Source organism: Mixophyes fleayi, chromosome 11 (assembly GCF_038048845.1).
Source record: "Mixophyes fleayi isolate aMixFle1 chromosome 11, aMixFle1.hap1, whole genome shotgun sequence".
NCBI classification, from domain to species: Eukaryota; Metazoa; Chordata; class Amphibia; order Anura; family Limnodynastidae; genus Mixophyes; species Mixophyes fleayi.
The window spans coordinates 22,898,648-22,924,517 of record NC_134412.1 but is presented as its reverse complement, the minus strand read 5'-3'; the positions used below and the strand labels follow the sequence as shown (position 1 = coordinate 22,924,517).

The following is a 25,870-nucleotide window of genomic DNA, read 5'->3' as shown; positions in this document are numbered from 1 at the left end:
ATCCGGAGAAAACCCACGCAAACACAGGGAGAACATACAAACTACACACAATATCTGATTGGTTGCTATGGATCTCAGAACCATTGCACATTTGATTCATGTTATAATTCTACATCTTAAGTGTTCCTAGGACTAAAGAAAGACATATTGAAAGTGATTCACAATTGCACAGCAACTAACCAATAGAGTGTGAGCAACAAAGACACCAACAGACAGTTGACACACTGCGCAGCTCCGTGTGTACTCTACCACATAATCTGGTCACTGCCAAAATGCAATGTTTGCTGAAGCATTGCAGCCAAAGTAAGAGTTTGAATCACAGCCAGTGTAAACATTCCTGATGTCAGTATTTACTATAGGTCTGTGCACTTCCCTAGAATATCTTGGAACAAGTGGTCACTGATGGACTCCTGACTGTCACACTGTATATTTCAACACTTACATGTGGGATCCATTATCCCTCTACACCTAACATTACTGACTTTTAAACTGGGTACACTACAGGGTTTTCAGCAGATTAACGGGACAATCACACGATAAGTGATTGTTAGGACCGATATCTCATTAGTGTGTAAATCACGATCAATGATGGAACGACATCGAGCAAATTCTGTAGTGTGTCTGCACTCAAAACCGGCAGTGTCCATATATCTCTATGGAGTGTGCAGAGTCACCATCTTTTCAGCCGATGGTTATGACAGATGAAGAGCACAGATCTGAAGGTAAATCTTGTAAAATGTGTATAGTGTGTACACATGAATGCTTATTGGGACTTCCAGTCATTGGTAAAATCGTTAACAATATCGCATCAGGAGAAGTTTTCTGTAGTGTGCACCCAGCTTTAATACTGTCAAATGCACTATGACATCTAGAAACATTGTTTGCAGGTTTAAAACTACAATCCAATCCTTCTAGCTTAATCTGCGCATTGGGTACATCTATTACATCTATTCTATTCTACATCTATTACTAAACTTTTTTTACTTTACACATTGTTTGTTAAATCATATTCTTATTACAGTCAGACTCTGATTGTACTCAACTGAATGATTCTTCCTTCAACTAACACACAAATCAAGTAACAACGGGATTCCGAAATAAAGTCTCGTCAACCCAGCCTTCTATATGCTTTAAACTGTTGTCTATTTATATACCCCATGATTTTTTTTTAGTAAAATATGACCCTCACACCTAAAACCAACCATTGGACCTTCTATAGGTTGATACAAACAAAAAACAAAGTTTAAAATTCAGTTGTTAAACCTCAACACACAATCCAGCCAAGAAGAAAAACTTGTTCCACGCAAACAAAACATCATCAGTGTTAGTAATGTATTAGTGCAAAGACAGTGGCTTAAAAAGATTATAAACTTGTTGATACAGGATGGAATGTCTTCATAAACTATACAAAGTTTTTTTTAATGTATTGCATACATCTGAAGAGAATTAGGATTAGATACCATTTCAGAAAGCAGTAGTAGTGAATGTACATAATTACGCAATATGTAAACTCCGCATGTGACCGATGATGCAATGCAAGTATTGAGAGCAAAGGTCACAACTATACACACCCATTTTGTACATTCCATTAGACAGTAAGGCTGGGTACACACTACAGGACATTTCTCCGGATGAGATATCTTTAACAATTTTACCAACGACTAAAAGTCCCATTCAGCATGCAGATTCATGTGTACACACTGTACAGGTTTTACCTTCAGATCTGTGCTCTTCATCTGTTATTACCACCGGCTGAAAAGATCCTGACTCTGTAAACTCTATAAAGATCTGCCCACACTGCTGGGCGTGAGTGCATATACCCTGCATGAATTACCAGACATCATTCCATCGTTTATAGAGATTTTTAGACCATTTATAAAAGCAGACGATATGATGTGCTTTGGTATGATAAAACATGATCGTTGGAGCATACACACTAATGTAATATTAGATCTAATGGTCGTTTATTGTGTGATTGGCATGATAATCGAGTGAAAAACCTGTAGTGTGTAACCAGCCCAAGAGATAACAAGAGTCATAGGGTTCTTCTGAAGTTTAGCTTCTACACAATAATTGACTAAAATATAAAGTAAAGCTTATGAACCTCTTCTAAAATATAAAGTGAGCAGGTTAAAGCAGCAATGTTATGGGAAAAATATGCATTCTTGACTACCATGGCAACCACAGTCACATGGCACATGATGTAGTGAGTAGAAATGCTTTGTACAGCCTAACTGCACTATGACAGCTTCCTTCAGAGAAGGAAGCTTTCATGAGGGGCTCCTATTGCCGTAAGCAATTGTATGCTGTATTTGACTAGAAAATTAATCCAAAGATGGGAGATTTGTAGCCGCTACAAGATCATTGGTGTAGTCGTGCCATGAAAGAAATTGTCCATTTACAGCATATTGGGAGCAACCCCCTCCCACCCCCGTGCAACGGGAACAGAAGGAAGGAATAAACCCAAAGCTTTGCACTTGATAAAGTTGGCCTTGTACAAATTTCTGTTGTTTTTGTAAATACATGTAGAGGACAAAGTTGTTTTTCTTTAAACTATAGGTAACCTACAGGCAAAGATCTGGGATTTGCTATTCATGATCATATCTGTGATGCGAGTTGTCATTCATGATCAAAATGGGGACAGCGTTAGTGTCACAGTCGTTAGCATTGCTACCTTGTTAGAGTAAACTGGATCCTAGAGTATATGTGCATGTGCGAGTGTGTAGTTGATTGTGTAACCTTCAATGGGGCAGGGACAGATAGATGTGAATTACAAATATTCTCGCTTTGCAATTGGCGGCAATAAACAAGAAGAATGAGCCAGACTGCCAAGGAATGGGTAGACATATCAAGATCCACAGGAATCAACACAAAGTTTGACATCAGACATAAACATTCAAACGCCATGGCTATCAAACTCCAGGAGCTATTTTTACTAAACTGCGGGTTTGAAAAAGTGCAGATGATGCCTATAGCAACCAATCAGATTCTAGCTGTCATTTTGTAGAATCTACTAAATGATAACTACAATCTGATTGGTTGCTATAGGCTCCACTTTTTCAAGCCCGCAGTTTAGTAAATATACCCCTAGGAATTTGTTCTGTCCTGTTCTACGTGCCACAGATCTCAATTTTAAGTTAGTTGTTTATTTTGGCCAAACAACTGCACTCATCTAAGAGACACAGGTTTTATTTGGGGCTGCGCTGCACAGGTGGAAGTTCAGAGATCACAAATTCACCTTACAATGACAGTCATAAAGCTTTATAAAAGTTAGTTTGACAGGAAATGACAGATATGGGCTGTCTCATCTGGAAACCCATTACCCAGAAAGTTAAAAAATAAATAAATAAACGATAGCTGTTTTGTAATGACGTGATACACGCAGAAACAATCACCTTGTGCCTTATCTCAGTCACAGCAAGGAGCACTGTTAAAAAATTTCATGAGGGGTGGAAATGTCAGGGGAAATGTTGTGAAGCACTGGGGTACATTATAAATGAAATGTAATGTTATTTAAGAAGTATTTTTCAAGTTACAGAAAAAGATCTTTGTCTGGAAATAACAAGGGTCTGATTCATTAAGGATCTTAACTTGAGAAACTTCTTATTTCAGTCTCCTGGACAAAACCATGTTACAATGCAAGGGGTGCAAATTAATATTCTGTTTTGCACATAAGTTAAATACTAACTGTTTTATCATGTAGCGCACAAATACTTGATAGCTTATTTGTACACTGACATTTAAAAGTTGATATCTGTGTGCTACATGACAAAACAGGCAGTATTTAACTTATGTGCAAAACAGAATACGAATTTGCACTCCTTGCATTGTAACATGGTTTTGTCCAGGAGACTGAAATAAGAAGTTTCTCAAGTTAAGATCCTTAATGAATCAGGCCCCATGTCAGAAGCATAAACTATCCCATACCTGTATTCTTAACAGGGTGTATAGAGCAATATATTACCACAGTACTGAATAAAGTAGTGTGTGTGTGTGTGTGTAATATATATATATATATATATATATATATAGAGCTTAAATGAGGAGGCAGCCTGCAATGTTTGCATTTGTGTAAATGTTCATTGTAGTATACTGACAGTGTCTTACATTGTAAAAAGATGTATTTTCTGACCTGACCTAAGTGTCATGAATAAGTAGTTTCAGGATAAAGCTTATGTTAGTGTGTATACATTGCATATAAGCACATAGACAAAAATGATTTTGCAAATGGTGCAATGGAGGCTTATAGGAGTGACACAAACCTTTTGAACTTCAGCACCAGTATCCATCATTAATGAGCCATTTTAATCTGTATTTGGACCAGCAGGGAGGCGTGCTGCTGACTGACTGGTGTAACCAGGGGTTCCTCAGCCATTACAGGCCACTAACAGGCTCCAGCTATAAGGGCTATGACGTCACCACAGCCTGTCAATCATCCAAGGTAACAGCAATATATATCAGAGTCATCGCCCTCCACACCCGGCTCCGCGATAAGAGAGTGCAAAGGGCAGATAGACTCCCCGATGTATTAAATGTTACGGCTACTTTTTTTTTTTTTTTCCCCCAGGTGCTGCTCGGTACCGAACACGGGCATCACTCTCTGGACTCACCATACGGGACCGCGCACGAGGTCTCGCGCAGGAAGCGGGCGGCCGATGACGTCCCCATCCAACGCGCATGCGCCGCTCGCCGCGGCCAACGACGTCCAGGGCAGGGAAGGGCGCGCGCGGAAGGTGCTACGTCACCGGGGACCGCTGCGCCCATTGCGGTCACAGCAGCAGGGGAAGTTGTACACAGAGAGAGGAAGGGTTAAAAGTGGGGTGCATGAGATACATGCTACATTGGCTCACATGCATGAAGTAACATACTACATTCGCTCACATGCATGTCATAACATGCTATAGTTGCTCACAAGCATGAAATAACGCTACATTCGATCACATGCATGAAATAATATGCTACATTTGCTCGCATGCATGAAATAACGGTACATTTGCTCACATGCATGACCTAACATGCTACATTTCATGCATGAAATAACGTTACATTTGCTTACATGCATGACCTAACATGCTACATTCGCTCACATGCATGGAATAACGTTACATCCGCTCACATGCATGGAATAACATGTTACATTTGCTCACATGCATGACATAACATGCTTCATTTGATCACATGCATGAAATAACATGCTACATTCGCTCACATGCCTGAAATAACATGCTGCATTCGATCACATGCATGAAATAACATTCTACATTCGCTTACATGCATGGCAACATGCTTCATTCGATCACATGCATGAAATAACATGCTACATTCGCTCACATGCATGACATAACATGCTTCATTCGATCACATGCATGACAACATGCTTCATTTGATCACATGCATGACATAACATGCTTCATTCGATCACATGCATGACATAACATGCTTCATTCGATCACATGCATGACAACATGCTTCATTCTATCACATGCATGAAATAACATGCTTCATTCGATCACATGCATGAAATAACATGCTACATTCGCTCAAATGTATGAACTAACATGCTACATTCGCTCACATGCATGCTGCAGTTGGTTTTCATATGGCTGATCTGACCTGGCCAGATGAGGGGGCTGAGACATAAGGAAGGTGCTGAAAGTATGGGCACAGGCAGAAAAGAGGATAATAAGATAATTGTAAAGATATAGTGAACATGAAGGAAGTTTGGAGAGCTAGGACGCAAAAAATAAGAAAATAATTAACATTTTGCAATATAGGCATAGCCATACCACCCACCCATCACGATTTAGGCGGGACAGTACCGGTTTCAGGGCTCTGGTCCACCATCCCGATCGGGACAGCTTTGACCAGAAAGTTGGGAGGTATTCTGTTCACTGCTTTCCATGGCAGACTATCGTTGAACAGACGTAGCAAGGGAGAAGAGAATGGGGCAGCCTAGCACTTGACAGCATGACCCTCATGTGTGGCCATGCCCACATCAGAACACGCCCGCATCGAACTAGAAGACCAACTTTCCATGCTGCCTACCCAATTGTTTTGTGATATGCATACCCTTGATTCTGTTATACTCTTTATAAATATCACATTCTGCCAGGTAATATCTATAAATAAATATTATTGTTTGTATTTTTAAGGTGCCACATAAGGTACGCAGCACCGTACAGAGGGTATACAGTAAGCATTATGTGGCGAAATATGACCAACAAAGCAAAAAAAAAATACAGTAACAATATAGAGAATGTACTACACTATAGGCAGCACATTATTTTTCCAAGAAATAGCGTAACCAGCACCAAGGAGCTAGAAGGGTGAATAACCTCACTAAAACATGAGACACAGAGAGAGGGTGATATGAAACGGAATAACATGGCACAAGCTGAACCTGTGCCCAGTAAAATGGGCGCAGCAAACCGGATCAGAGTTTCTGATTGAGGAAAGGAGGGAGGCACTCGCATGCTGGTGGTAATGAAAAGAGTGCCCTGCACGTGAGAGCTTGCAATCTAAAGGGAGGGCCAGACAAATGGGGGTGACGAGAGTAGGGTGCGTTGGGAGGAGAGTTGATAGACTGATGAAGAAGTGGGTTTTAAGAGCCTGCTTGCGGCCTTGCCGAGAGGTAGAGAGCCTGATTGGGAGAGAGAGTGAGTTCCAGGTGAGAAGAGCAGCTTGGGTAATGTCATGGAGGCGGGAGTGCAAGGAGGTAATGTGTGAGGAGGAGAGGCGGCATTAATTGGCAGAACAAAGTTGGTTTAGCCATGTTCCCTCTGGGCCGAACATGGCACCCATGCCATTCTATGCTTGGGGCCCACTGGTGAATCTCTAATGACTAGTGTGACTCTGGGGAAAAAAATAATTAGGAAAATATAGAATAAAGGAGAGGATGCTCAAGAAGAATGCAAAACTAGGATAAAATTTTAAAACTTAGGAAATTACGGAGCAAGGTGAAATCAAAGCTGAGCATGGAAACGGTGGGAATCGAATAAGGAAAGTGTATACAGTTGCCTACACATGGCATGGGTGAAGCTAACAATAATAATGCAGTCTCAATTCGCTTCAATTAGTGCCAGCACTCTGCGCAAAAATTACATATTGATGTGATTTACCATAACTTAATTTCTGCACATGACGTGTAGCGGCTCGCAATCTCTATTAATTGAGAATCTAAGGGGTTAAGTCCAATGTAATATACCTTTAACTCATTTGTGAACCAAAAAAAGCAATCCGTCAAAAGCAAAGGCATGATCATTTTACATGATAGCCACCTGAAAAACAGGAATTCACAGCTTGTTTGACCGCATAGTCTGTTCGCATATGGGCTTGTTGCTAAGTAACTTACATGAATGTGATAAAAAATAACAAGTGTGAGTGTGTAACTAGTTCTCACTCACAATTATGATTGATTTAGCACATTCAGAGGGAAAGTCTAGAAAATTTATGCAATAAAGCCATCACCTCACTTTCAATTGCAGATAACAACTAATATATGCCTTCTAACCTGATTGCCCACGCCAGTAAAAGCATGCAAAATTATTGGGGTCTGGACCATCAATGGTACTCATAGTGTACCCCATTGCTCCCTCCAACCGGCAGACTTAACGCTGGTTGCACATGTCAAACGCGACTGAAATAAAAATTAATCACAATATTTCAAACATAAACTGCTACCAAGAACCGCTTAAGTGCTTGTACATGGAAGATCAATGCTAGAAAAACATTACTTGAAGAATACGTGTCACATTGGCATTCCTACTAATATGCTCAAAAGAGAGAATCATGTACATTCAAATACACATAAATACATCTGTTCTTATATAGTATGCAGTGCCGTAACTCGACATTTTAGTGCCCTGGGCGAGACAGGGCATCGGCGCCCCCCCATATTAATGGGAGTGACGTTTGTTGAGTGGGTGTGGCCAACCTGTGGGGGTGTGTCTAGCATTTTTTCTTCTACGTGTGTAACTGATATTCTTGAATGATATAAAGCAGACCAACAATGGTGAAAAAACTATATATATATTTATACAAAAAGTCAAAAACTAGTAAACCCTCTCCTGGTGTAATTATGTGATATATATGAGAATTTTACTTACAGTCCCTCTCTCAGTGATGTGTTGCATATAAAAAGACTGATCCGTCCACTATGCCCTGAGACAGGTCAAGTGTCGTGTTTCTCAATCTCTAGTTATTGCACCTGGTCCTGGGCTGGGGCACAAGGGTAAGCCGCTCCAGAGAGGCATTCCATAAAAATTGGCTTAAAAACAAAAATAAAAATAATATAGCAATCCCAGACAGTGTAGCCTTTTCATATGCATATTACTCTCACAATCCCAAGCAAAATGTACAAACAACACTCTTGTCAGAGTGAAAGGTGTTGGTATATTTGGAGCAATGCAACTGCTTTGATGGCAATATCGGCTATATATTTTTCTGCATATTAAAAATATGCAGTGAAATTGGATTTTTTTTTCCATGCGATAAAGGGGTAACAGACCCCACTTAAGCAGGTGACCGTGTTCTCATTCCGGAGTCTTGGCCATGTGAAGATGTGCGCTCTCTGATTTTAAAGATGTCCTGACAGAAATAAATAAAATAACTCCTTGTATTCTTTTTAAATGTTGAAATCTATAAATTGCAGAGGCGGAGAGATGCTTGGTAGTATAGGGAGAGGAAACAGTAGCGAAAAGAAGGAAGTAATAATGCCACTGTATAGGTCATTGGTACGGCCTCATCTAGAATACTGTGTTCAGTTCTGGAGGCCATATCTCCAGAAGGATTTAAATACATTACAGACTGTACAAAGAAGGGCAACTAAAATGGTGCATGGCCTACAGCACAAAACTTACCCGGAAAGACTCAAAGATTTAAATATGTATAGTTTGGAGCAGAGAAGGGAACGGAGGACATGATAGAAACTTTCATATATATCAAGGGTTTGAACAAGGTACAGGAGGGAAACTTCTTTAAAGGAAGAGAAGTACTAGAACACAATGACATGTACTGACACTGGGGAAGTAGGTTCGGAGGAAATGTGAGGAAAATTGACATAACAGAAAGGGTAGTGGATAAGTGGAATAGCCTCCCATCAGAGGTAGTAGAGGATAATACAGAAGAGCAATTTCTACATGCTTGGGATTGACATAAGGATATCCTTAAAAAGAAACGAGGATTAAATAGGTTTGGAGGTTATCACAGGTTAAAAAATGGGCAGACTAGATGGGTCAAGTGGTTCTTATCTGCCATCAAATTCTATGTTTCTATAGAGACATGCTAGCACGGTTTAAGATATTAAATGATTTGGTTTGCCGGGAATATAAAAGATGCATGTGGGGAAAAAGCACAGACTGTATTATTAAAGTGACTTTCATTTGTTTTTTTGATTTTGCATATGTGATCGTGGACATTTTATTGCTTCATATTTACCTTTTCAGCTTCTCTTCTATACTGCTGTATTCTTCTTCATTATCCTTCTTCTGTGTTCTGTTGTCTGAAAACAGTCCTTTTCTACCTCCGTGGTCCAGTCGCACTCTGTGCTATAGCTCCTGGCTCTTCTCGACTCCTCTTAATCCACTAGCAGCATTGTGAGGTCAGATGCTGCGGGGACAGAGGGCAGAGTTCACAAGCCAGGAGGAGCCGGGTGCTGAGCGCCCTTTTGGAAGTGCTGGGCTGCCGGGCGTCCAGCGCCAGTAATCTGTAGTCACAGAGCCAGGGCACAGAGGCAAGTGGCAGGCAGCCCCTGCACCCACTTAGCACTGCCCTAGTTATGGCTTTGCTCCACAGTACTGAAATCAACAAAACCTCGCCAACTCTCCACATTACAGCAACTGGCTATACCAATCTCACCTTGCACCAGTACAACCCATATCTTCACCATGCCCCAATGCCAGCCTTGTCCCCTGCCACCCCTCTACACCAATGCCAGCCCTATCCTCATACTACACCAATGCCAGCACTGGCCCCACACTACACCAATGTTACCCCCCCACCCACACTACACTAATGTCACCCCCCTACTCTCACTGCACTAATGCCACCCCCTACCCTCACTACACTAATGTCACCCCCCTACCCACACTGCACTAATGCCACCCCACTACCCTCAGTACACTGTCAGCCCCCTACTCACACTGCACTAATGTCACCCCCCCTACCCACACTACACCAATATCACCTCCCTACCCACACTACACCAATATCACCCCCTACCCACACTACACCAATATCACCCCCTACCCACACTACACCATTGCCACCCCCCTACCCTCACTACAGAAATGTCACCCCCCTACCCATACTACACTATTGTCACCCCCTCTGCCAACACTACACCAATAATAGCCCTGTCCCAACACTGCAACAATGCCAGCCATACTGGGACATGCAGGGGGGGGGGGGGGAGAGCAGGGGAGACAATGGCTTTCACTTGCATAGGGGTGAACAAGGGAGGGAGGACAGAAACTTTCATGCACAAAGGGGAGGGACAGAGGCTGACTGACACACAGAGAGAAAGGGGAAAGAGGCTCCCACAAGCAGAGAAGAAAATGGGATGATACAGAAGCTGTCACACTCGGTGATTTGTTGAAAATACAGAAAATGGATGTTTGACCGTAGCTCCGCCCACTTTCGGAAAGCTCCACCCCTCCGAACGCTGTGAATGACAGGTATGCCGAAGCTGTCACACACAGGGGAGAGAGACTGTCCCAGGTAAAGGATAGCAGAGAGAGAGGCTGACATGCTTAGTGCCGATGCGTGGAGCATCCAAAGTCCAGCCTTTATAGAGACCATGGGTTCCCCAGCAGCCTGCTGTCACAGAGCCAGGCATACTGCGCCCCCTTTGGGTGTGCGCCCTGGGCGACGGCACCGCCCGCACCTGCCTAGTTACAGCTCTGATAGTATGACAATATTTAATTACAAGTTAAACATTGTACAATCAATTTGTTATCAGTTTTAACAGTAGACAACTGATATCTCTTGTGTCAAACGTTATATTTTGAATACGCAACAAGCATAAGATTATATGTTTGGACGTTTTTAAATGAATGTTTAATTTTATACTTAATTAATTTAGTGCTGTTGTATAATAGATATATTATCTTGCATATAAAGCTAGATAAAGCTAGACAGGTGAAAGTGGTATATCCTACATAGATCTGTGATAACTGCTAATATGCTGTACTTGAAGATTACCCGCTAATACCCCTAGATAAGTTAGGCAACATAGAATCACAGTTACAACATTATTATCTAAATGTCTCTTTCATACCTATCTTTTTTGTGTGTGCACTTTTCACACTTAAACAAACGTGCATCAAAATAGGTCAAATAAGGGTTAATGGTGCTATTCCTCTGATTTACTGTCTAAAACGTTAACATTTTAGAACACGGCCTTACTATTTCAGATATAAGTTAATACGCACTACCAGTACAATAGATGGCATTGGTAAAAGCGCATCATACGGGCAATGCATTAAAAGCACAAACGTGTTTAAAGAGCAACTCAGCTTTCATGCATTTTTACCCACACTCCCGACACAAACGTCTGAATAAGCCTTAAAAGGTGTCGATAGCAAGTACAAAATAATTTAAATGCATTGTGAAATTGTGTGTCTCTTTTCCAATTGTATATCTGCTATCTAAGAAACAGATCTTATGAGATCTTTCATAAGATCTTTCACAGCCCCCCAAAAAGTTCCTATTTATCTGCAACGTTTCCCCCCTTTCCCTGCTTACCTTAGCGAGTGACAATTCTTCCAAAGAAATAAAAGAAAGTAAGGACAGCAGAGAGGAGATTCACTGTTAACTCAGCTTCAACACTGCCGGGTTCAGATAAGCTCCACCAAACAGGTTCAACATGTTTGCATTAATCTAGTCAACGCCTCAGATCTTAACTGAGACAGGAAAACCAGGCATGATTGAAGGAGAAGCAGAGGGAATGTTTGGTAGGAGTGGCTGCAAGAAGAAATATTAGACATATGTTCCAGTAGTAACAGCTGATGGAAACTTAGAGAAGTGCTTAGTTCTCTGTAATACATAACTAGCAGTGCTATACATACAGTATGCTGGTGACTTTAATGTGTAATGTTGGGTCTTGTGACTTTTATCACTCATTGTTTTACAGTAATGAGGTACTTTAATTCAGTATATGAACTTCCACATACAAATGCTGCTTGGTGCAGTACAATTAGTTATTACCCATATTGCTTAACTGCCAACATTCCAGAATGGGAACAAATGAAGCCACGCCCCTGATCTAGCAAAACCCTATCTTGATCTAATCAAACCTCACCCATTTTTTTTTGAAGCCCTGCCCTTCTCCTTCTAGAAATCTGCACTGTTGGCAGGTATGTGTGTGCAGGAAGCATGCACCTAAACTAAGTAACTAAGTGCAGTTCAGCAGTGCACCAGATGTATTTAATTTATGTCTGGATAGATAAATGTCCCCCCCCCCACTCCAAACAGTTTTGTTGGGGTAAAGGAGTTTTCCCCGGCTGCTTATGACCCCGGGGTGAGTAGGTCCACTCTTGGTGTCCTGCGCTCTGCAACAGCGTGGTCTGGGTGGGCAGGATCACTCTAAGGATAGAAAGTTAAGGGGGCAACCAGAACTGGCAACACTAAACCAAAAATGCTTAGTCAGTGGCTTAAAGGGGATGTCCACCTGTGGAGGGGTTTACACAAACTCTCTCCCACTGACTAACTGATATAATAGACTTAATAGCCAACCCATCTTTCCCATCAGGTATCAACATTCATTTTGATACAGTGGGTTGACTGTCCAGCTGAAGTCTGTGTTGCCTGGTAAAAAAAGAAAAACTTGAGCATTGCTGTCTGATAGTTCAAGGCTCTGATGCATTGGTAGGAATGAGATCTACCTTCTGATTACATGGATGTGGCTCTCGTCCAATCCTGAGCTGGCTGCATTTTCAGTCAGTGGGTGGTATTCTCCTCTTCTGCAGCTCTCCAGCATAGATTTCCTGTGTAGGTGGGCACCAGGGGTTGTTGCATTGCTCAAATTTGGATGGAATCGTGACGATCTATGTACTAGCCTGGGAAGAAGGGGACTTTTGCAGCTGTCTTATAAGGTGGAATCTCCTTTTAAAAATGTTGAAGTTTATCTAGTGAAATTAACTATATAGTTCAGTTGTATCTTACATAACACAATAATCTGCCTTAGCCATTAAAACACCAGCACAGTCACAACTGAACACAAAATGTTGATCTCTGATTTAAGTAAAGAAGATTGAAGTCAAGTGACTCACTATTAAAATCATTAACTTAATTAAACATTAGATAATTTCTGGTTGTCATTGGATTATTTGGAACTACTTTCATGTAAATAAACATCAAAGAGGACTCAACTTTGTCGTGTCAAGCCTACTACCTACATGAACTTAAAAGTGGCCTTGATCATTTGCAAAATTTCTATAAAGTAAAGAAGCAATTCTAATATTTTGTAACGTTGACTACCTATGGGCCAATCCTGGAGCGAGGAGAGGTGTTCAACTTGGTCACAAGCCTAGGTGGCCAAAAGTGAAGCAATCAAGCTCTTTGGCCCCTTGGGCCAAGTGTCTACATCACTTCCAGCATTTCTGGGGCATGTAGCTGGAAGATGGATGAACACCAAGGCCATTAACATTCATCATTTACCAATATGCACCATAATGATCTGATTTCTACTAGATTACCCGGTGTCACTGTGGTTGAACAACAGGCTTCTAAATTACCACTTCATCGAGCCTGGGGCATTCAGTTGCTTTTTGGTAAGGTGTCACATCGGGGATGTGTCTACCCTTTATCTCTACCGAAGACTTAGGCCATGGCTTCTTATATTGAGAATAATTTACAACGTAGGTTCATTAGAAAGTTGGCACTGGGTTCTTTTTTGTAAAAATAAAAAATGGTGGCCTCCGCCCATGCATAGACTATCGGGGTCTTGATGTCATTATGGTAAAAAACAGACTACCCTTAATATCAGAATTATTTGACTTTTTCTGAGGAGCGTATAATTTAATCCGAATCAAGAAGGGTGATTAATGGAAAACAGCCTTTAATACTCGAGATGGGCACTATGAATATTTAGTCATGCGCTTTTTAATGCCCCCGACATTTTTCAAAACTTCACGAATGACATTTTCCCTTACATCCTATATCAGTTTGTATTTATCTATTTGGATGATATCCTTATATTCTCCCACATCCTGTCCTCTCATCAACAACATGGCTCTACAGTATTTGATCGGCTTCGCAAGCATCAGTTATGTTGTAAATTGGAAAACTGCCTTTGTGAGAAGAACCAGCTTCCCTTTCTAGGGTATGTGATCTCCAGTTCCAGGCTCCAGATGAATCCAGGGAAGCTTAAGACCATATTAGATTGGCCCTAACTAGTTGGACTTAAAGCGGTACAACGATTCTTAGGCGTTGCCAATTATTACCAGTAATTCATCAGGGGCTTTTCTTCCCTCGTGGCTCCCATTTCTGCTTTAACTAGCAAATCGGATAATCCCAAGCTTTAGCGTACCAAAGCACTTGGCGCCTTCAAGCAACTCATAAGGGCAGTTACCTCTGCCCCCATTCTTCGGCAACCCAATACTTCCCTTCTTCCTAAAAGTGAACGCTTCATCTTTTGCGAGGGGGGTGCTGTTCTGTCCCTGAGCTCTTCCGCTGGTAAACTTTGTCCTTGTGTTTTTTTCTCTCGGAAGCTTTCTCCAGCAGAAAATAACTATGGCATCGGGGGCAAAGAGCTTCTCACCATCAAATTAATTCTGGAGGAATGGAGACATTTATTAGAGGAGGCTCAATTCACTGAGACCATCTACACTGACCACAAGAATCTCTTATATGTACAATCTGCCTCCTGTTTGAATCCGCAACAGGCTAGATGGCCCTTGTTTTTCTCCAGCTTTGTCATCACTTTTAGACCGGGCTCCAGGGATAAAAAAGCAGATTCTCTCTTGATTCTGCTGAACAGGAACCTCTGCTAAAGGAGAGATTCATATTGTATACTAATTGTATTGTGGCGAAAATCACACCCGATTTGAGAATTCCAAACTGGAAAACTTTAATTTCTACTCACCAAGTGTCAAACTCCTCAGATGGGCTCACGCCTCTCGTTTTGCTGGGTATGCAGGAATCAAGAGAGGACCAAAGAATTAATTTCTCGAGCTTACTGGTAGCCCTACTTACACTCTGATGTGGAGGGTTCTGTTTCTTCTTGTTCCGTTTGTGCCAGAAATAAAGTCCCTAGGCAAGTACCCTATGGGCCCTTAAATCCTCTTCCTGGTCCTGATCGTCCATGAAGCCACCTCTCTATGGATTTTATTATAGATTTACATCCTCCAAGGGTTACTCGTCTCTCCTGGGCAGCCCATTTTATACCTTTAAAAGATCTACCTTCAGCTTCCACCATGGCTCACTTTTTTATTAAAGAGTTATTTTGATTACACATTTGCCCAGTGTGATAGACTCCAACCATGGTATCCAGATTGTATCAAAATTTTGGAGTAATTTTTGACATGTCTGTAAAATTAAACTTAATTTTTTGTCTTCCTACTACCCGCAGACCAACGATCTAATGGAGAGAACTAACCAAAAACTGTAGAAGTTCCTCAGATGTTATTTTTCTGTCAAGCATGACAAATGAGTGGATTTATTACCATGGGCGGAATAATAATCAGTCTCATGAGTCTACTGCTACTTCGCCCTTTTTCGCTCTCCAACTGTTCCATCCCAAACTTCCCCCTTTATCCGACTCTTTAGGAGTTCCTCCCGAAGATTCTCTTCTTCAAGATTGTTCTTCGTGCTGGGCCCAAGTTAAACAGAGGTTGGGTTTGTACGCTAAGCACAAATTTTTTTTGACAGGAAAAGACATCCCACCCCGGTACTTTCCCATGGGGACAGAGTGTGGTTATCTGCACAGAATTTTCGTCTTCAAGTTCCCTCCAGGAAATTTGCACCACGCTTTGTTGGACCTTTGAGATTTTGAGGTTATTAACCCTGTGGCATTTAGGTTAAAGTTACCTCCTACCTTCAAGATTCCCAATGTCTTCCATGTTTCTCTGTTAAAACTGCTTGTTAGCAACAAGTTTTCCTTCCATAAGAAGATTCCTCCTGCACTCCCTGTACAAGATCAAACACAGTATAAAGTCAACGAGATCCTGGACTCTCGTGTTCGAGAGGTACTCTTCAATTTCTGGTTGACTGAAAAGACTATGGTCCAGAAGAACACTCTTGGATTCCTGCCAAGGATATCCATGTGTCCGTCCTTCTTAAATGTTTTCAGAAAAGATTTCCTAGTAAACCATTTAGGGTGCCAAGTGGTCACCACTAGGGAATGGGTTAATGTAAGAGACTTACCTGTTCCCCGTTCCTGCTCCCATTCTGCTGCCAATTGCGCTACTAGACTTCCGGGTATCGGCTCTCAGCAGTGCGATTATATGACTGGCAAAGAGGGGAATTCAAATCCCTATTTAGCGCAGCACTGACACAGGATCTGTGTCAGAGTAACGGTTCCTGTCAGTGTCTTACTTAGCTCTCTGGTCCCAGCGTTCAGTCTACTCCTTGTGTATCCTGTGCTTCAGCCCTCCAGTGTATGACCAGGCTTCCTGAATTCGTTTTTGGAATTCCCTTCGGTACCGTGTATTCTGTGCATTTTGGCATTTGACCTAGACTACTCTCCAGACTCCATTTTCCATTCTCCATTTTCCCTTTTACTGTGCAGCCCGATTGTGTACCAAAGCCCTGCTATCCTGTCATTGGCTTGGATCCTACCTCTGAGCTGCATTACCTGTTGTGCTCCGTCCTCTGGCTCTGTTTCCTCCACCTCTCCACCTTATCTCCTCTCACTTCAGGGGGCTCCCTTAAAGACCACGAGTTGCGAATCTCTTGTAGCAAAGTCCACACCACCTTGTGGCGGTTCATGGCATGGTGAAGATCTGGGGGTTCATTAGACTTCACACCCTAGAGAAAGTCTGCGTAAATCCTGACTGGGTCCCATGGGTATAACAGAAGAAAGGTCAGAGCTTGCAACCAGAGAGTGGATCAAGTGTGAGATGGGCACGAAGACAGGAGACAGAGAGAGGAGGAGAAAAAGTTAGACAGGGAACTGGTGGGGAGACATGAAGATTTATGTGTGAAAACCCTTTTGCAGGACTATGCTTTAGTATAAAGGGTGTAGTGCAGGGAGAGATAGATACGAACTTTGGGACTGAGACACTAAACAGAAAGAGTTATAAAATCACTAAAAGCAAATTAATTCCAGTGGGAACTTTATAAGTGTGAATTTTGACCAAGAGAGGGCTGTCAAATTTTAGCCCAGGGGGCAAGACTTGACTCGGCAGCCTATTAGAAACATTTTAAAGAAAAAAAATACAGGTGGCTCAGTGATCCAGCCCAAGGTAGCCCACTATGGGTCCGGACCAAGGCGCAAATGCCCTCCTGCCCCCAAGCCCAGCTTGCCCCTGATTGTGACACAGGTTAAACCGGAGGACACAGTGAGTTCCAGCATTATAGTTAAAATGTGGGGACAGCCAGCATTTATTACATGTACTTCTGCATCCATATTGGATTGTTCTTATGTGACAGACATGTTGCTCATAGAATCTTCAGAAGAGATCTATTGTTTTATTAGGACGAGATAACCAAAAGTGCTATTACCAGAAATACTACTGAATCCTGATTAAGGTGGAGGCAGTAAGCAGAAGATATTAAGGTGAAGATTGATATTTTGTAAAAGTAAAGTACACACCTTGCTTCCCACACACAAAAGGGAAAAGGGGTGTAACATATGTTAGCTGTGTAGTTGAGAAAATATGCGTTAACTGCGTATTTACATGTGTTTTATTAAGTTCTTAAGAAATAAGGTAGATCACCTTGCAGCCTGCACAAAAAGTAGATACTATGGGGTCTATTTATTAAAACAAGTGCGGTGACTGGCCACCCCTAGCCCTAAAACAACTATCATATGTCAAGTTAAACTGCGTAATACATCACAGCTTTAAAGTTATATGATGTTTAATAAAGGACCACAAAAAATTGACTACAGTCACAATATGTTATTACTTGGTTTCTGGAGGGGATTATAGAGGATATTTTATTAGGGCTTGAGTGGTCATCCGTGCCGACACCATTTTCAGAACGGTATTGTCAATGGGAGGCTGAGTCAGGGCCTTTTATTTAATAATTCAGTTTAAGACCCCCCCCCATGAGATAATGTTACCCTTCCAGAATTCCTTCAACTGCAGGATACTACTGTGTACGGGCAGGTTGGTAATTGATACCTAGAACAGTTATACATAAGCAAGGTTCTCAAATCCTTCTGGAAGTGCTGAATGACGACTGCGGAGAAGTTCTCAAATGCTTCCAGTCAGGTTCCTCCCACTACTCTCTTCCGCTCTACGCTCGCAAGACAGGTGTCTCTGATGTAGGAGTAAGCCATTTGGAGAATGAGCTTGAGTTCCTCACCTCATTTGGATATAGCAGATATAGCATCATTGACGTATTTTTTGGATATACACTTAATAGACAAAAGTATTTGGCCACACATGTTAATTATTGAATTGAGGTGTTTCAATAAGACCTGTTGCAAGAGGTGTATAAAATCAAGCACCTAGCCGTGCAGTCTCCATTTGCAAACAATTGTGATCAAAATGGGTCATATTGAAGAGCTCAGTGACTTCAAGCGTGGTACTGTGATAAAATGCCACCTTTGCAATATGACGGTTCGTGAAATTTCATCCCTGCTGGATATTCCACAGCTATAAGTGATATTATTATAAAGCGGAAGAGTTTAGGAATAACAGCAACTCAGCCACGAAGCAGAAGACCACGTAAAATCACAGAACGGGCTTCAGCGACTGCTAAGTTGCATGGTGCGTAAAAGTCAACAATGCTCCCCTGATTCCATAGCTCAAGAGTTCCTAACTTCCACTGGCATTAATGTAAGCGCAAAACCTGTGCATCGGGAGCTTGATGGAATGGGTTTCCATGGCCGAGCAGTTGCATACAAGCCTCATCACCAAGACCAATGCCAAGCGTTGTATGGAGTGGTGTAAAGCTCATCGACACTGGACTGTGGAGCAGTGGAAACGTGTTCTGTTGAGTGACAAATCAAGCTTCTCTGTTTGGCAGTCAGATGGGCGAGTCTGGGTTTTGCAGATTCTGGGAGAACGTTAACTGCCTGGCTGCATTATGCCAAATATGAAGTGTGGTGGAGGAGGGATGGGGCTGTTTTTAAGGGTTTGGGCTAGGCCCCTTTTCTCCGTGAAGGGCAATCTTAATGCTTCAGTATACCAAGTAATTTTGGAAAATACTATCCTTCCAACTTTGTGGCAACAGTTTGGGGAAGGCCCTTTTGTATTCCAACATGACTGTGCCCCAAAGCAAGGACTACAAAGACATGGTTTGATGAGTTTGGTGTGGAAGAACTTGACTGGCTCGTACGGAGCCCTGACATCAACCCCATAAAACACCTTTGTGATGAACTGAAACGGAGATGGCGAGCCAGGCCTTCTCGTCCAATATCAGTGCCTGACCTCATAAATACTCTACAGAATGAATGGGCACAAATTCCCACAGAAACACTCAAACATCTGTGGAAAGACTTCCAAGAAGAGTGGAAGCTGTTAGCTGCAAAAGGGGGACCAGCTCCATATTAAAGTATATGTATTTGTATATGTACAATGCCATTACAGTCCCTGTTGGTGCAATGGTCAAGCGTCCGAATACTTTTGTCCATATAGTGTATATAATGTGCAAGACACTAGGTAAAATTATCTTTAACTGAAACATGACAGATCCTCTTTAAAGGCATTTCTGTTCTTAAACATGGGGAAGTGTTCTGTAATCAACTGATAACCATTAAATACATCAAGTAAGATCTTCTCACTTGGTTTTACTGTTAAACAACATCAGCTGGAAAGTTTTACTACAGCTACCTATTGTTCTGCAGCAAAGTGACAAGATATTAAAATAAAAGGAATACATTACAGCTAGAGCAACTGCAGTGGGCTAATGTAGGGATAACAGCATTAAAAACATTCATTTAAATACAAATAATTCTACACAGTTGTGATGATGGTATCTAACATGTTTATACTTGACTTAACAGCAAAGTTTCAGAATTTCAGATACCAGGTTTCACTTATCTTATGCTTTAACCACAAACTCTGTGTACATTAAGTCTTTACTATGATAGCATTTCATATGACTTTTTGCTTACCTTGTTCCGTGTTTATGCTGTAAGTTGGCTGAAAGCTCTATTTTACATGTTCCGTCTAAGGAGGAAATGAGCCGTGCACGCTTGCTCCTTAATAAGGTCATAAGGGGTAATGCACTACATTATGATGACTTTTGTAGCAGGAGGAGTTCTGTTACTTAAAATATTTATGAATGACATGCTCTGCATTTCTTTGGGAAAGAGGAATTTCTCTGAAACTGGAAAACAAAATAAATGCCTAGATAATGGAATTTCACAGTTTGCTAATAAGAGTCACAGGCCTGCTCTAAAGCGGGGAGGGCTGGCAAATTTAAGCCTGGGGGCAAGACTGGACTCAGCAGTCTATTAGGAATATTTTTAAGGGATACAAATGCAGATAGCTCTGTGACCCAGCCCAAGGTAGCCACTGGCTATAAAAGATCTACAAAAAAATTACGTCTTAATTGTTAGGACAAAAGGTAACCTTAAACTAATTCTACATGAGAGTATCTGCGAATGGAATGCTTCCATTTTTCGAGGTCTATTTATTGTCAGATCTACGATGATTTATCACCATGTTTATTGAAAAATATCACAGGGGCAGCTGAGCGTTATATAGCTAGCCTGCTGCAGTCTTTGCGGATGTGCATATCATCATCATCATCATTTATTTATATAGCACCACTGATTCCGCAGCGCTGTACAGAGAACTCATTCACATCAGTCCCTGCCCCATTGGAGTTTACAGTCTAAATTCTCTAACATACACACACAGAGACAGACTAGGGTCAATTTTGATAGCAGCCAATTAACCTACCAGTATGTTTTTGGAATGTGGGAGGAAACTGGAGCTCCTGGAGCAAACCCAGGCAAACACGGGGAGAACATACAAACTCCACAGAGATAAGGCCATGGTTGGGAATTGAACTCATGACCCCAGCGCCGTGAGGCAGAAGTGCTAATCACTTAGCCACCATGCTGCCCAATGTGAATCAGTTTGCACATGTAGAGAGAAATTTAAGGTTAAGATGTGGGCCTTTCGTTCCATGAATGGAGGAAAAAAATAAATAAAGTTGAAAAAAATGTTTCATTTTAAAAAAATGATTTTAACATTAATGTTTTTTCTCAACTTGTGTAGGCTAATGCAGTTATTTGTGAATCACAGAATATTGCAGTTTGCATTTAAATTGCAATTTTGAGCAACACATTGTTTCCTGTGCCAAGGGCTACATTCTGATACCATCCGTAAAATATCACTGTGTTGAAACTTTCCTGTTCGCAAGAGGAGATATATGTCCTCATAACTAACCGCACAAGAAGTGAAAATGAGCAACAAGTGTTTGTCCTTTGGGCCAGTCAAATCTAGTTCTAATTAGAGATGCTCAGGCTCGGTCCCCCGAGAACCGAACACATCCGAACTTAGCATATCCGAGAGTACCGAGCCTATCGCGCTTTTTCGGAATTGAAAATGAGACAAAACATCATTGTTACGTCATCGGATCTCGCGAGTTTTGAACTCTATAAGTACCGCCCTCCACGGCGATCTGGCGCCATTTCACAGAGTGACGCAGAAGGGGTAGCACAGTCTGTAGAGCAGTTGGGCAGCAAGCTAGATAGAATAGAAAGAAGAGGGGGTAGCATTGTTCAACAAAATCTACAGTGACATTTTTGAGAGCTCCATTGCTAATTATCATTGTTTTTGACATGAATCATGGTGGGGTTTATCCCTTGTCTGTTTTATTTATAGTGGGCCCCATATTTTCTGATGGCAGCCCTGCCCAGTGATGTACTGTAAGTAACTTGCCCTTGCCTGACCTTGATCCTCTTCAGGCATAGACGGAAGGAAGTTTAGGATACGCAAAAATGTAATGTTGTTTTTTGTTTTTATTCCTCAGTGGAATGTATAATGGAGTGAGTAAAAGGAAGTCACTCCTAGGCACAAGAGTTTTAAGCTGGCTCTACAGTATAACTGGAAATAAGATCTTTAGAAGGCTCTCATAGTCCTAAACAGCATGAAATGAAAAATGTATATTTCAAGAGACATCTATCCATTAAGATGAGATGTAAAATGGGTAAATTGTACTTGTATGACACAAATTATATTAACATATGTATAATGTCTTGTAAATAGTATCTGTATAAACTAGTACTGATGTCATAGCTTTAGCGTTTATTATGAAGACTTGTGTATAATATGGAATAATATTACTGATATTAGGCGTCACCTTGGATTTCTGTGCCCTATATAAAGCACTCCGACAGCTAAGAGTTCTGAGAATTCCAAGGTGACTTCTACTATCCATATAATTTACATTTTTCAGAACCTCTTCTAATTTTTGTTATATATAATTCCTTCAACACACAGTAGCAGCAGAGGGCCAGAATCATTAAGGAACGTATCTGCCGGTTTTGTGCATATCGTCCGCAAAATCACTCTGCGCATGCTCAGCATCGGATGACACGCAACAGAATGCAGCCACTACCAAGTCAGCTTTGAGTGCAAATGACACTTACTACAGCCTACGATTTAGGGGAGTGAATGGGGCAGGGAATGGGCAGATTTAGGCAGCACGGTGGCTTGGTGGTTAGCATTTCTGCCTCATAGCACTGGGGTCATAAGTTCGATTCCCAATCATGGCATAATTTGTGTGAAGTATGTATGTTCTTCCCGTGTTTGCGTGGGTTTCCTCCGGGTTCTCTGGTTTCCTCCCACACTCCAAAAACATACTATTAGGTTACTTAGCTGCTATTAATTTGACCTTAGTCTGTCTGTGTGTATGTTAGGGAATTTAGACTGTAAGCTCTATTGGGGAAGGACTGATGTGAGTCACTTCTCGTTACAGTACTGCTAAATTTCCATGTGTAATCATACATGACTATAATATTGACGTGTAACATTAATTGAATATATATTTCCATGCGTTCTTTGAGGTTTTATATTCCACATAGGTATACCTACACCCGTAGTCATCGCGGCAAGTATCTTGAAATACGTATCTTGTTGACTTCTGCAGTATGTAGAGTCGAGTTACGTGCGGTTTAAAACAAACACATGCTGCGCTCAGCAACGTACCGTAATGACTCGGGCACAGAGTGTATAGGAAAGGTTGTATGGATGTTCTGTAAATAAACTAGTTTCTATTTTAGAGCAGTAGAGGTGCGGATTGACACATGAGAATGGCAAAGTGGGCAGGGGAGGTGACTCTGGCTACAATCTCCTTGCTGCAAACACAGTCTAATCATTTACAATGTAGAATGGAAAATAACCCACAGGAAATGTCTATGTTTCTAAGTAATTCTCAATGCATAGAAACAGCTCCTCTTATCATGCCTGTCACTCATTCACATGACTCAATCACCTGCCGGCTTATCATTGACTACACACACGTGTTATGAAGATCTTTCTGTTGCTCTCTGAAACAGAATGTCAACACCCCATGGGCTAAATTTACTAAACTGTGGGTTTTAAAAAGTGGAGATGTTGCCTATAGCAACCAGATTCTAACCGTCATATTGTTGAATGTACTAAATAAATGGTAACTAGGATCTGATTGGCTGCTATAGGCAACATCTCCACTTTTTCAAACCCGCAGTTTAGTAAATCTAGCCCCATGTCTCTTTTTGTTAAAGAGACACTTTCAGCATTTGTATAATCCCCCCCTAAAACATCTCCTCTTACCGCTGTGCATGCAGGCTGTGCCCAGCAGTGTTCACATACTTATTGTACATGTGAAGGTACTAAGGGTAATTGTGTGCCTCCCATCTGACTTGTTTGCCCGAAAGCAGCCTTATGCATCAGCCTGGCCACCCTTTTAGCTCTTATCTGGGTTCAGACCTATGCAATTACTGTGAAAAGCAAATACCCTTTGTTATGCACGTCTAGTTGCTATCCAATAACGATTGTCCAATTGCCGTAATGTGGTTCCAAAGCACAATGTGATTTAATAGCCAAAAGTTGCAGAATAACAAGTCAGAATAAAATAAGTACAGCCGTTACTTTTAGCAGGCGCCCTGGATCCAGTGTACAGTCATTCAGGTCTGAAGGCTGTGGTCAAGTAGACTGTACACTGGTTCCAGAGCTCCCACTTATATACAGTCAGTGATACAGTGAAAACAATACAGATGATATGGCTTGCTTCCATAGGTTCAGGCTCCCGAAAGGTCCAGTGTAATGCAGGTCATTGGCCAGTTCAAAGGATGCCATCTAGGGGTGGGTTCAGCTCTCCAGAAGATGCATACTTAATCTTCCCGCCAAGAACTAGTTTAAACTGGTCTATTTGCATTACACAGACAATATCATTCTAATCATTTATTCCCTACAATCCGTTATTAGCATACGCAACATGCAATCCGTTTGGCGATTAAACTGGACGCCTGCGAATAAATAGGGGATTAGAATGATACCAAACATGATATGTTTCCTGTGACCTGAACCTTAGATCTCACTAACGTGTATATAACATTATTATATTTAACCATAAACTGCTACATTTCAGTACAAATAACTATGTGTTGCAACTACTTTTAATATGAGCTAATTACAGTTGTGTGTGTTCGTGGAAATGTGTGCAGAAGTGTTTGTAACGTGTTGCGGTTGATTACGCTCCTCCACTCTGTAATTTCAGACAAAGACAATCAAGTTAATTCAGATGATCATATCCAATTAGCTGATTTCGACACCTTTGTTGTACAAAACAACACAGCAATTTCCAGGAATAACTGCCAGTAGGTCACGTCACCAAATCTAACACACAACCCTGCCCAGAAGGAACTACAATCACTGCTTACCAAAGGCGCGTTCCTGACTCCTGAGCCACCTTCTTTCATTCCTCTGCTAGCATGGTAGGGATCCAATCCAATGTCATTCTGCTTTTGGCAGGCCCACAAAGAAATAGCATCCACAGAGTGCTTACAAGATCCAGTAGTGTGCATGATCCACCAACCAATCCAACAGGAGCTGTAAACTCAGAGCTGTCAAAGCAAGAGACACCACTGGTGGGGAGATGCTGTCTGTTATGCCCATCTTAGTTTTCATGGTGACGTTGCTTCAGTGAGACAAGTCTTAGGTATCTCTCCGGCATGAGATTAGTGCCTGCTTATCAGATGGGCTGACCCACAGCCTTTGCCCAGCTCTCAGGTAACGGTGGGCACCCTCCGGTAAGTGGCTTCAGGCAGTCTAGCTGGACAGGAAGATGTGCACACAGTGCCTTCACAGTCATCAAAGGAAACATAAGTAATATTTACTCCCTGGACATCCCTGGTCTGTCCCTATGCAGTCTTTCTAAGGAAACATAGCCGGCCAGCTCTGGCCTACAAAGTCCTATGCCAGCGGTTGGCGCAGCGCCTCGCTTGCCTCCAGTTGGCTGGGACTTTGATAACCATGATAACATGTTAATCTACCACACGGTGCAGAGAGGGCCTACCAGATGATATTTAATAATTGCGTAATCTAACATGAAAATACAGGGCACACCATATACAATACAGCAATGCAATAACGGCATAGGCGATAGTACATCCCAAGCAGACTTGACCTTTATTTTTATAATGACCCTGCTCTCGCCACAGTAACCAGCAGTGGTCACATACTCATTACACACTGTGTCCAGCATCACCCGTACACCCTGTGCCGAAAACCACACATATACACTCTGTCCAGCAGTGCCCACA

General features: G+C 41.7%; 1 protein-coding gene across 6 annotated transcripts in view; it reads right to left on the bottom strand.

Annotated features, from left to right (window-relative positions):
• Window positions 1-20,306, bottom strand: part of LOC142106981 (carnitine O-palmitoyltransferase 1, liver isoform-like) — a 55,051-nt gene extending 34,745 nt beyond the window's left edge. For 2 of the 6 annotated variants that reach the window (XM_075190070.1, XM_075190076.1), the window contains exon 1: window positions 4,263-4,604. The gene's annotated coding sequence lies outside the window, so the exon portion shown is untranslated. The other 4 variants (XM_075190075.1, XM_075190071.1, XM_075190072.1 and 1 more) reach the window with 4 other exon arrangements.
• Between the last annotated feature and the right edge of the window lie 5,564 nt (window positions 20,307-25,870).